The 12,260-nt window shown below is 42.4% G+C and overlaps 1 pseudogene; it reads right to left on the reverse strand.

Moving 5' to 3' along the window:
* Positions 1-7,487: 7,487 nt before the first annotated feature.
* LOC125147606 (60S ribosomal protein L35a-like) lies at positions 7,488-7,974 on the reverse strand (annotated as a pseudogene).
* Between the last annotated feature and the right edge of the window lie 4,286 nt (positions 7,975-12,260).

A 12,260-nucleotide genomic window follows, 5' to 3' on the forward strand; every position in this document is an offset into this window, starting at 1 on the left:
CTTGCCTTGCCTGGCCCTGAACTCTCATCCTGGGTTCATCTTCCACCACACCGGGCACACAGGCCCACCGCCTGATGTCCATGCACTCTCTAAACACAGTGTGAGTGGGAGGTCTCCAAACCTTTGTTTCAGCCCTTCTCCGGTGCTCTCTCCCATCTCTTCTTCCATCCACCCAATTCTAACTCATCACTGAAATCTCAGAAGCTGTCTTCTCCCTGAAGCCCTTCTTGATCTCACAGTCAGGATGACTCACTCCAGATGGGCACTGCTTCTTTATTACCCCTTCTTGCCTTCAGCCAGGCACTCTCCCTCTCCCCCAAAGAGTAATCCTTCAGGAAGAGTTCCAAGTCTGATATGACTCTTTATCCCTTCCAACCCCACCTCATCCTGACCCCACACAAGGCTGGTCTAATGATATTTCTATCAATCAATCAATAAATGTTGAAATCACTGCTCCCCCCTCTTCTGTCTTGCCTCTGGGAAGAGCCCCAAGAGGCCACGAAGAACACACGTCTGGGAGTTCCTTTCACAGGAGCTCTGGGATTATGGCGTTGTCATGTGCACACTGTAAGGGGTCATATTTATCAGGGTAATGAATGTTGCTGTGTTACATATGGGGGCTCATTAGATCCATGTACTTAATCAAGTACAAAGTTCAGCCCTGAGTTGAGCCATCATCTAAGGAACTAATGAGTCTGTACGAGGGTCAGCAGAGACCTGGGACCCTGAAGGCCAGCACAGAGTCCTCAGGGGTGGTGAGAAATGAGGATGAGAAGGAAACAAAAGATAATAAAAGAGCCCAGAGAGGAGAGAGGAGGAGTCACCAAGGAATCCTGATGTCCTCTGGTTTTGTTAGACATTTTGGGGGGAACGTACAGGAAAGTGCTAGAACAATATAGTACACCCCTCCCCATGTCTTTCTGATGATGCTGGCTCCACGCGTACTCCACTCTGGTGAAGTCAGCGGGATGATGGTCCTGCCCTGAGGACCCTGGTGCAGGACCAGGTCCCTAGAGTTAGCAGTAAGGACCAGACGTGCTAGTGCCAAGGGGGGCAAATCCCCTACAATCCCTTAGGCTGGCATGAGCCACATAGGAGCATTTGCCAACTGCAGGGTGCTGGACATGAGAGGTGACAGGATGACAAAGATGGAGGAAGAGAGGGCAGGGAGAAGCTTTAACCCCACCCAGCCTCCTCCAATCACAACTGTGTGCATGGAGCTTCCCCTTTCCTGGGTAGACTTTTCTGAAAATGAGCTTATGAGCCCAAATGTCCTCTCAGGCCTTGGTCCCCAGCACGTGTCTTTGGAGCAGCCACATCATTTGTACCATGAGCTTGGCCCAGCCCAGCCCAGCTCCTGAGTCAGGATCTGCATTTCCCTCAGGATCCTTAGGAGATTTGTGGGCAAAGATGTGAGAAGGGCTGATCTCAGGTACCATCCAGCCAAGGTGACCCTCCCATCCATGTGATAGGCACATTGAAGTACAAACCCATCTTAGGTATCTTGAGTCTCTCTGCCTCCCCAAAACCCACCCACATAAGTTGGTCCAAAACCTGGAGGGAGATCAGTGCTCAGTAAGGAAGAAATAAAGTAAGTGAGACCAGGTAACAGGTCTCAGCATTTTCTTAGGGTCTGAAAAACAATGGTCACTCTGATTATGGGAAACTGTAGGCTGTAATCAAATATCTGTGCTGGCAACTCCACTCTCTGGTCACCAGCTGTTAGAACTCCAGCTGGACAGGAACCCAGGTCCCTCCTTGCTCAAGTAGAAGAAACAGGAGGGCTCGGTCTACCCCTATGCCAGGGGGATGAAATTCTTCCTTGTTTCAGAGGCTTTGGAGAACATCGCCGCCCCATGTAAATGCATGCCGAGAGGTGCCAACTATTGTCATGCTCTCATTATGTGTCTTGGGATTCCAACCGGAAGAGTCACACTCCAGAGAAGCAGCTGTTCTCCTCTGCAGGTGGAGTATTTGCCTGACGTCACTGGAGTTGGAGGCAGACGGTCTCCTGGACAGCCAGGGACAAGGGCGGTGGCCTTCCAAAGGAGCCACCTGCCACAGCCTGACAGATTGACATAAGGAAGGTGGACTCGGCCTGTTCCTGGCCTTGTCCGACCAGCGGAAGAGGATTGAGAAATGTGTCTGGCGGTGGTGCCACAGGAGAATGCATAAGTAGCCAACTCGCTTACTGGAAAAGAGATGACCTAATCCACCACGCTAGCCTGAATCTTAATGGGAAGACCATGCAGTGGGGTAGGAAGGCTGGCCAGAAGGCCTTGGCTGTGCCCGAACTGTGGGTGCTGAGTGCCTTCCACCTCATGCCCTGCCCTGGAAGCAGCAGAGCCCCTTAGAAAAAAGCAGTGGCTCTGAAAATGCCACTTCTTAAGCCAAGAGCCAGCCTGGGAGAGTGAAATGCACCCAAGAAGGGCTGAGGCTTAAAATGAGGGTGCTCAACAGGAACCCAGACTGCAGTGACCTGGCCGGCCTGCCACCCGTTCAGATGGGAAAGAGCCCAGAAAGTTTTGATGACAGTGAAGCCCACCAGTGTGCTTTGAGAGAACATCCATCCCTCTTCTTTCTTCATTATGCCAATGATATACATTTGTCACCAATAAATAAGCAAACAGGACAGACAGAAATGCCTCATGGTCCCACACACAGACATTGCATTTGAGTGGATGCTGTGCTACAGGGCACCAGGACCTCGCTGGTATGGAGGCTGCTGGTCCAGGGACTACACTTTGAATAGCAAGGCCCTGCCAGATAATTTCAAATATGCCCGTATATACATTTTTGTTTTAAAACTTTCCCATAGGGTACATACTATTTTGCAACGGGACTCAGTTTAATAACTTAATAACTCTCTTTCGATATAAAAAATATACTTCAGTAATAAATTGTGATGGCTACACAGAATTCCAATGTATGCAAGTTCCAGAATTTAGCCACTCTCCTATTGTGGGACACATGGGTTCTTTTCAACTTGTCTTCCATATTAAATAGCCCTCACAAAGATAAGTCTTGTGACTAAACCTTATCATACATCCTAAACTCTTTCTTTAGAATTTCGATAGGTAAAATTAAAGGCATGCATAATTTGGGGACTTTCCACAGAGATTACGAAACTGCCCTCCGAAAAGGTTTACCAACAAACACAGACCCCAGCAGTGTACCAGTCACTCGCACTTAAAACGATTATTCAGAGAAAGAAAATCAAAGGACAGCCTCAGGTTTCTGTCTCAATTTTTGCTACATCAGGAAAGCCATACATTTTCCTAGTGAAAGAGCATGGATTCTCAGTCCCTCATTTATTTCACATTTATCTACTACCTCCTGTGCAATGAGGTACTGCAGCAGGCACTGGAGGGGCACAACTTAATGTAGTCACCATTCAGAGAAGAACTAAGACCCAGTAAAAATGGTCTGTTCTCCCCAGTTTTCTCCAAATTCTCTTTGATCTTGAGAAACTTACTTCTAAGACGATGGGACATGTCCCAAAATGATTTGGGACCTGGTGAATTTGAAGTGCCTCTGGGAGATCCCAGTGGAGATGCTTGGTAGAAACCTAGACAAGGGCGTCCAGAAAAGTGGGTCACTATGATGGTTAATTTTTTGTGTCCACTTGACTGGGCTAAGGGATGCCAGATAGCTGGTAAAACATTACTTTGGGTATTCCTGTGAGGGTGTTTCCAGAAGAGACTAGCATTTGCATTGGTGAACTGAATAAAGCAGATTGCCCTTCCCATCATCCAATCCACCAAAAGGTGGAGGAAGGGTGAATTCACTCTCTGCTTGAACTGAGACATCCATCTTCTCCTGCCCTTGGATATCAGTGCTCCTGGTTCTCAGGCTTTCAGACTCACATTGGAACTTGCACTACCAGCCCCCTCCTTCTCAGGAGCTCAGGTTCAGACTGAATTATACCACCAGCCTTCCTGGTTCCCCAGCTTGTAGGTGACAGATCGTGGGACTCCTCTGCCTCCAAAGCTGCATAAATCAATTCCTATAATAAATCTCTTCTTATATATATCTATATATCTCTCACTGGTTCTGTTTTTCTGGAGAATTCTGACCAGTATAGCCACTTACCCTCTCTGAGTCCCAATTACCTCCTATGTAAAATGGGACCTGGGAGAAAGCTGGTCTAGGAGCCCTTGGTATCCAAATGCCTGGTATTGCAGGAAGGGCGGGTGGATGCAGCCCAGGGAAAGAAGAGCCCGAAAGCAAGGAGGGCTGAACAGAAAGTCCTGGCTGCCTGAGGGTTTCTACGCATTCAGTGAGCAGGTGGATGGGTTGCAGAGGAGGTTAGAAAGAGGAAAATAGATACCTAGCGAAGAGGTATCATCAGAGCTCACCATTAACCCTGTAAATGCAGTTTCCCCTTGATCCACAAATCCACCTCCAAGAACTTGTCCTTCAAAGCCACTTTTATGCATATGCTTGAATATGCATAAAAAATTAATATTTTTTGTAAGAGAGAAAAATTGGAGGCAACCCCAGTGCTTAAGGCAGCACCTGGCATGCAGTAGCACTTTGTACCACTCATTGAATGAAGAACAAACTCAATTTCATTAGCAGGACTATTGATTACTTAAATTATGGGAAATCCATTCCAGTGAGATCTCTGCTGCCATAAAAAATAAAATAGACTTATATTCAGAGGTATCTATGGTACACTGCAAAGTGAAAAAAGTAAATCACCAAATGGTTCGGATAAGCACAGGCTCCTTTCTGAAAATACCTATGTGTATATATGCATCTATACCTATGTACTATTCATTGTACATGTACATTCATGTGCAAGGGGGTTGTTGAGTGCTCTCAGGTGGAACCCGTAAGGGATGAGGGAAACAGGGAAGGGCCAGGGAAGAAGCCAGGCAAGATCGTGGGTCCAGCCTCACTTGATCCCACCAGGAGCTCTGGCACATGAATGGCACCACAGAGCTGCCCACCTCGTAGCAAGGAGGTCAGGCTTTTGTACCTGTATTATTCAGTCATTGGTCGGGAGTTACCCCATGGGATGGGCAAGAATTTCCAGACATTGCTCGATGAGGCAGATCATTTCTGCTGAGGGTGGCTCTCCAAAAGAGGGTGCAACTCTGAACCAATAGCAGCCTGGATGGTACACTGGCCAGAGGAAGAAAATCTAGGCAGCACCAACAGTATCTAACACAGATATATAGGTGTGTGTGTATTTTTGCAGGTGCACAGAAAATAATCTGGATGAATATCCACCAGGGTGTCAATAGTGGTCACCCCTGAAAATGGAAATCAGGGTTGGAGGAAGGCAATGAAAAAAGAAAATTGTGTACTTCACTTAACATACTTATGTATTAGTTGCATTTTCCTGTAACCAGCATGTATTACATTTGTAATAAAAAAACAGAGTTAAAAGCTGCAGACAGGCCAAGCCATATAAAAATGGAGCAAAACCCCCCATGGGATGCATTGTAAGAGCCCTCTGACTACAGGCAGTAGGGGGGTCAGGACATGGGAAGTCCAGAGGGCCATAAAACAGGGCTAGTATCAGGTAGAGAACAGGGTGTAGAGAACAGAGCCGGCAGCCAGGAGCCACACATCCAGGGCAATATGGGGCCCCTCAGCCAAATCACCCTTTCCAGGGTTGAGATTCCTCATCTCACCTCACTCTCAGTACTCACTCTGTAATGAATTATTTTTCCTTTCTCTTGGAATGGATGACAAATTAGGAATCTTAAGGAAGCTGTGCCAGGGGCTGGGTATTCCTGCCCAGAAGATAAATTGTACATAAATTGTCATGAGGGAGAAGAACAGAAACTTGTCAGGAATTACCCGTATTTGCTCTTGAGGTTTCTATTAGAAATTCGAGAGCCAGAGCACTTGGCCCACTCAGAGGTAGTTGGCTGGGGAGGGGGTGGTGATCAGGCAGCCCCAGAGCCTGGCTCTGTGGGTGTCAGAGCCCTTGCACCTATTCCCCCACCACAGTCAAACTTGCTCTGGGCCTCCAGCTAGCAACATCCTGGTCCTCATCAGGGGATAGGAGCAGATTGAGAGCCTGACCACCAAGGGGGGGACATGGACAGTGTAGAAGGGGGTGGGACCCTGAAAACCTCACCAGGGTCCACTGGCTCCAAGCAGGGGCGATCACCCACTGGCATCTATCAGTCAGTTTGGGCTGCTATAACAAATTACCACAGACTGGGTGGCTTAAACTACAGACATTTACTTCTTATGGTTTTGGAGGCTGGATGTCCAAGATCAGGATGCTATCATGGTCAGATTCTGGTGAGGGACTTCTTCCTGGTTTATAGACAGCTGACTTCTCATTTGTATCCTCACATGACAGGGAAAAAGAGGGCTAACTCATTTCCTCTTCTTATAATGCAGGCTCCAGCCTCATCACCTGATTACCTCCTAAAGACCCCCACATCCTAATACCATCTTATTGGGGTTAGGGTTTCACTATATGAATTTTGGGGGACACGAATGTTATGCAGTCCATAACAGTGGTGATATTCTAAGACAATAAACCTTCAGGGGAGACAACCTTGTGAAGGTGCTTGACAAATTTAGAACAACATGTCATATGCTGATGATGGCACTTAAGCAAACGGCTCTGGTAAGATCTGAAGGTATGGAGAGTGCTAAAGAATGTGCTCTGTTGAAGTGGATGAGCTTGTAAAAATGACTGAGAAGAAGGGCCACTCTCCAGGAAATAGATGATCCTAGAAAGGGCAGCCACACCCTTGCATTAGCTACTTGGAAACCCTCTGTGGAATGTTTCTATACCAGGCAGGCCTGTATAATGTCAAGGTAAAGGAAAGGAAATGTTAATGATGGATGAATTAACACAACAAAAAAAATATGTATGAATATGAATATAATCTGAATATGCAGAGCCAACTCTTCTATCTGTTGTTAGGAATGACAACATAGTTGAGACTACACAAAATGATGCCTGGACATATAAGATGGGTGGTTGGATGGGGCGCCTGGGTGGCTCAGTCGGTTAACCGTCCAACTTCAGTTCAGGTCATGATCTTGTGGTTCATGGCTTTGAGCCCCGTGTCAGGTTCTGGGCTGACAGCTCAGAGCCTGGAGCCTACTTCAGATTCTGTGTCTCCCTCTCTCTCTGCCCCTCCCCTGCTTGTACTTCGTCTCTCTCAAAAATAAATAAACATTTTTTTAAAAATCTAAAAAAAAAGATGGGTGACTGGAGACAAGCTATTGTGGGTGACTGTGAACCTAGTTTAGAAATGATGGTTGTGGTCTCACAGACCACAAGTGCCTTAACCAAATCATTACAGAGTGGGGTATTGAGAGTTGGGGAACAAACATGAGAGTGGTGTGCGATAGTAATTTCTCCTGCCCCCTCCCAGACTACAAAATTTGCAGGATAATGGAAAAAAAGGTGTAGACTCCACCTTCAGCAAAAGGAGGGCACGGTAATCTATAGACTCAAAATCTGTGTAAGGACAATTAATTTTTTTTTTTTTTACAAGAGAACAAATCTACACCTTTATTTATTTACTTTTCAGTTAGTTTAAATCCTTGAGGGGTACAGCATCACACGGATTCTGTGACCAATGGCTTTAGCAGGAAGGTTGCTTCGGAATTTGGCACGAACCATGCCACTGTTTCCATGAGCACGAGTTACTTTTCCCCAGATTACTCTAGTTTTATTCGGTTTGCCACCAGGAGTCACTGTGTTGTTCTTTGCTTTGTACACATAAGCACATCTCTTGCCTAGATAGAATTCAGTTTCATCTCGAGCATAAACACCTTCAATTTTAAGAAGAGCTGTGTGCTCCCTCTGGTTCCGGAGACCCCGCTTATAGCCAGCAAAAATGGCTTTGGACCAAGCCTTCCAGACATATTTGTCGTTTCAGGAGTCCTGTTCCCAGCAGGCCCCCGCTTATTTGCCCCCAAAGTTCGGCAGCAGAACAGTGTAAGGACAATTAAAATAAACTGACTTTTACTCAGGAACCACATGGGACGATGCGGGAGAAGCTGAAACTGGAGAAGAGTCATTTCCAGCAGATCTCAGGAGACAATAACAAAATCTCCTTTCCTATGGGTAAGGGACATACTAGGAGTGATAGACTTATAACCAGACCCACACAAGGTGTAGAAGGGAGGGAGCATGAGCAGGAGGCAATGTACAAGAACAAAGGAGGAAACAGTATAAAAACATCCGAAGAGTGAGACTGGCAGTTCCCAGAAATTGTCAATGAAAAATCCAATTCAGGACATGAGGTAAAAAACTGCTGGCATGCCGTCAATACAAAGACAAAAATGGGGAAAAGTGAGTAAGATCAGCAAAACTTAACAGGAAAGAATACTCATCTAAAAAATGTTATCATAAAATTGTCAATAACAAAACATCTTTCTATGAATTAAAAAAAAACAAAACAAAACTTTATAAAGCAACAACATACATGAAGGAAGATCACAAAGCAGAAATACAAGATGTGAGAATACTAAAGTGAATAAAAGAAAGTATAGACATGAATAAAACATATTATAAAGGGACATGGAAGTTAGAAACGAGACAGGCAACCAAAATGACACACACTTAAAGAGCTAAAAAGAATTTGAAAGAGAAAAAGGATTTGAGATGGAGCTCTAACTTAATATATCTGGCCTACAGATAATTGCAAATGAGTCCTCCCATCTGTTTTTAGAAAAGGTTTTCAGAATAAATCACAAAATGAAACCCAAATCAACACAGAATACAAGAGAAGCACCAAAAGATGGACAAATGTACCGGGCAAATGTAAATAAATAAAATCATGCACTCATATACTTAGTTCTCTTAAGGATATTTTTAAAACATGTCTCACAGGAGAATGAACTATAAGAACCACACACTTCTAAACACAGGGCTTCACAGAGGAGACTCTATGCTCATCTTCTCATGCAGTGTTTAGACATGTCTCATGGTATCACCTTGGAAAACAGTGCTTAGAAGTGTTTGGTTGTAGTTCAGATGTGAATGCAAAATGGTATTGCAACCTAGAACATGGTTTAGCATTTTCTTAAAAAGTTATACCTAGAGTGTTATACTAAATAAATAAGTCAGACAAAGACAAATACCACATGATTTCACTTATATGTGGAATCTAAGAAACAAAAACAAGCGGATAAACAAACAAAAAGCAGAAACAGACCCATAAATAAAGGACAAACTGATCATTGCCCAACAGGGAAGGATGGGCAAAGAGGAGTGAAGGGGTGTGGTAGTCACAGGCTTCTGGTTATGGAATGGATAAGTCACAGGCTTCCGGTTATGGAATGGATAAGTCACTGTATTAAAGGGCGCAGCATAGGGAATACAGTCCATGGTATTGTAATAGTGTTGTATGGTGACAGATGGTAGCTACACTTGTGGTGAGCATAGCATAACTTACAGACTTGACAAATCGCTAGGATGTACACCTGAGATGAATGTAACATTGTATGTCAACTGTATTTCAATTTTTAAAAAAAGCTACATGTATACTTACTATATGACTCAGCAACCCTACTTTTGGGAATTTATCCTAGAAAAAAGAAAACTTAAGTTCACCCCAACACCTGTATACAGGTACCCTAGCAGGTACCAAAAATATCACAAATGTTCCCCAATGGGTGAATGTGGTACATCCATAAAATAGAATATTACTGAGCGATAACATGGAAAAAAATATTGATACTTGGAACAAATTGGATGAATCTCAATGGCATTGTGATTAGTAAAAGTAGATGGTCTCAAAAGGTTATATACTGTATGATTATTTTAACATGTAATTTTCTAAAAGATAAAATCGTAGTGATAGAGAACAGATCAGTGATTGACAGGGGCTGGGAATAGGGGGAGAGTACAAATAGCATGAGAGTTTTGTTCTTTAAGATCATAGAATATTCTGTATCCTGATTATGGTAGTGTTTACACAGATTGATCAATCTATCTATCTGTTACAGTTCATAGACTTATATGCCAAAAGGATAAAAAAGTTAGTTTTATTGCATAATTCTTTTTAAAGTAAATGTGTTTAGTCACTTAAAGAAAATTTTAAAAAATACCATAAGAATAAATAATAAGGGAGAAATAACCAGAGACAGAAAATTTAAAGAATCATAAAGATTTACCTGGTGAATTTAATTTAAATATATTTTAAATATATTTCCCAAGTTATAGCCTTTTTTAAGAAACTGGTGATTCAGTAAATAAAATGTTTCTCTGAGCTCTGTGAGCCACTCCAGAAAATTAATTGAACACAAGGAGGGGTCACTGGAACCTTCAATCTATAGCCAATCGGTCCAAAGCCCAGGTGACAACCTGGACTGGTGATTGGCAGCTGAAGTGGGGTGGAGGAGGGGGCAGTGTTGCAGGCAGGACTGAGTGCTTAACTTACAGAATGTGATGCTATCTCTGGGTAGATAGCGTGAGAATTGAATTGAATTTTAAGATACTTATCTGGAGTCCAAAAATTGCTTGGTGATATGGGAAACCACCCCTCCCAAACACACACATATACACATTAGAAATGGTTCCAGAACCTCTAAATACCTGAGAGAATTAAAAACATATGTCTACACAAAAACTTGTACATGAAGGTTCATAGTAGCATTATTCATAGTAGCCAAAAAGGGGAAATGACCTAAATGTCTATCAACTAGTAAATGGATACACAAAATGTGGTATGGCTGTTCAATGGAATATCATTTGGCAATAAAAAATGAAGTATGGGTAAACGGTGTAACATGACTGACCTTGAAAACATTACGATAGGCAAAAGAAGCTAGCCACAAAAGACAATGTTACATGATTATATATAATAATCACATATAATTATATTATACGGTTCCATTGGACACCTTGACTATAGTTCTCATGACATACCAATAGGCATAACAGCTTCCTGCTGTTTTTAATTTTCTTTCATCCATTCCAGGGGGATGTGGAAAACCTGTCTTCCCTCTGGTTGGAGCACTTGGTGTGACAGGCATTCCTTCGGCATGAATCTTAGAAACAAAAGTGATATACCTCCATCTATGTGGGGGTAACTTCAGTTCTTGGTTTCATAAAGCATTGATTATTGCTTTGCATGAAAATCTAGAATTGCAGTCATTTCTCCAACAGCAAATCATTGTTTTCTTAATAGCAAATGTATGCTCTTTGCTCTATTTCCATGTCTTTCTGTATTATATTATTAAACTTTCATATTAATACTTTTCATTTCAGTGCCAAATCATAACATAAGCTTTTGAAAACATTTTAAACAGCAATTAAACTAAACACATATAGTGCCGACAAAGCACGTAATTCATTTGAAGTAATGACGAAAAGAACAGCTATCATTGTGTTCATATAAGCACTGACAATGACAACTAGGTCACATCTGCTGCCTCTCTGACAGCAAGTGTAAGAAGCAACTCAATTTAGAGATGTTAAAGTGTGGAAAGATACCTGACTTAGAAACAATGAAATATAGTATCTCACAAGACAGAATTCAGGATAAAATACTAGGAAAAAAATACAGATGTTATAAACTACTTAAAGGAAAAAATTAAATGTACATATTACAATCATGAAGATGTGTCCCCACCATTATAGCATCAAAATATATAAAGCAACAATGGACAAAATTACAGATAAATGCACGAATCAATAATTATGCTAGGATATTTTAACATACCATTTCAGACACTGATAAATCAAGCAGACAAAATAAAATAAGCAGATACCAAGATCTGAACACCGTACTAAATAGATATATGGAGAACTCTACCTAAACCCAAGAAACAGATGATACACATTGACGTGGAGCACACGTGGGACATGTATAAAAACTGACCAGGCACAAAGACATAAAGCCTCCATAAAGTCCGAAGGATGAATTTCACACAGAACGTGTTTCCTAAACATGATACAGTGCAACTGTAAGCAACATAAAAGAGAATTTTCCTTAATGCCACATATTTGGGAAGTAAATAATATATTACCAAAGAGACCCTGGTTTAAAAAGGAAATTAGGGAAATACTTAAACCCAAATGATAATTAAAACACAATTTGTTAAAAACAGCATTTTTCAGAGGGAAAACTATGATTTAAAATGCATTTTTTAAAACATAAGATTAAGAACATATAAGCTAAGTGCTCAATTTAAGAAACTGGAAAAAGAGCAACAAAGTAAAGCCAAAAAAAAAAAAAAAACCAGCAACATAAAAAAACCAAAAACAAAACTGAACAGGACAGAATAAAACTGTAACTCTTAGGACAGAGATCAATCAA

The sequence above is a fragment of the Prionailurus viverrinus genome, chromosome D2 (genome assembly GCF_022837055.1).
Source record: "Prionailurus viverrinus isolate Anna chromosome D2, UM_Priviv_1.0, whole genome shotgun sequence".
Taxonomy (NCBI): Eukaryota; Metazoa; Chordata; class Mammalia; order Carnivora; family Felidae; genus Prionailurus; species Prionailurus viverrinus.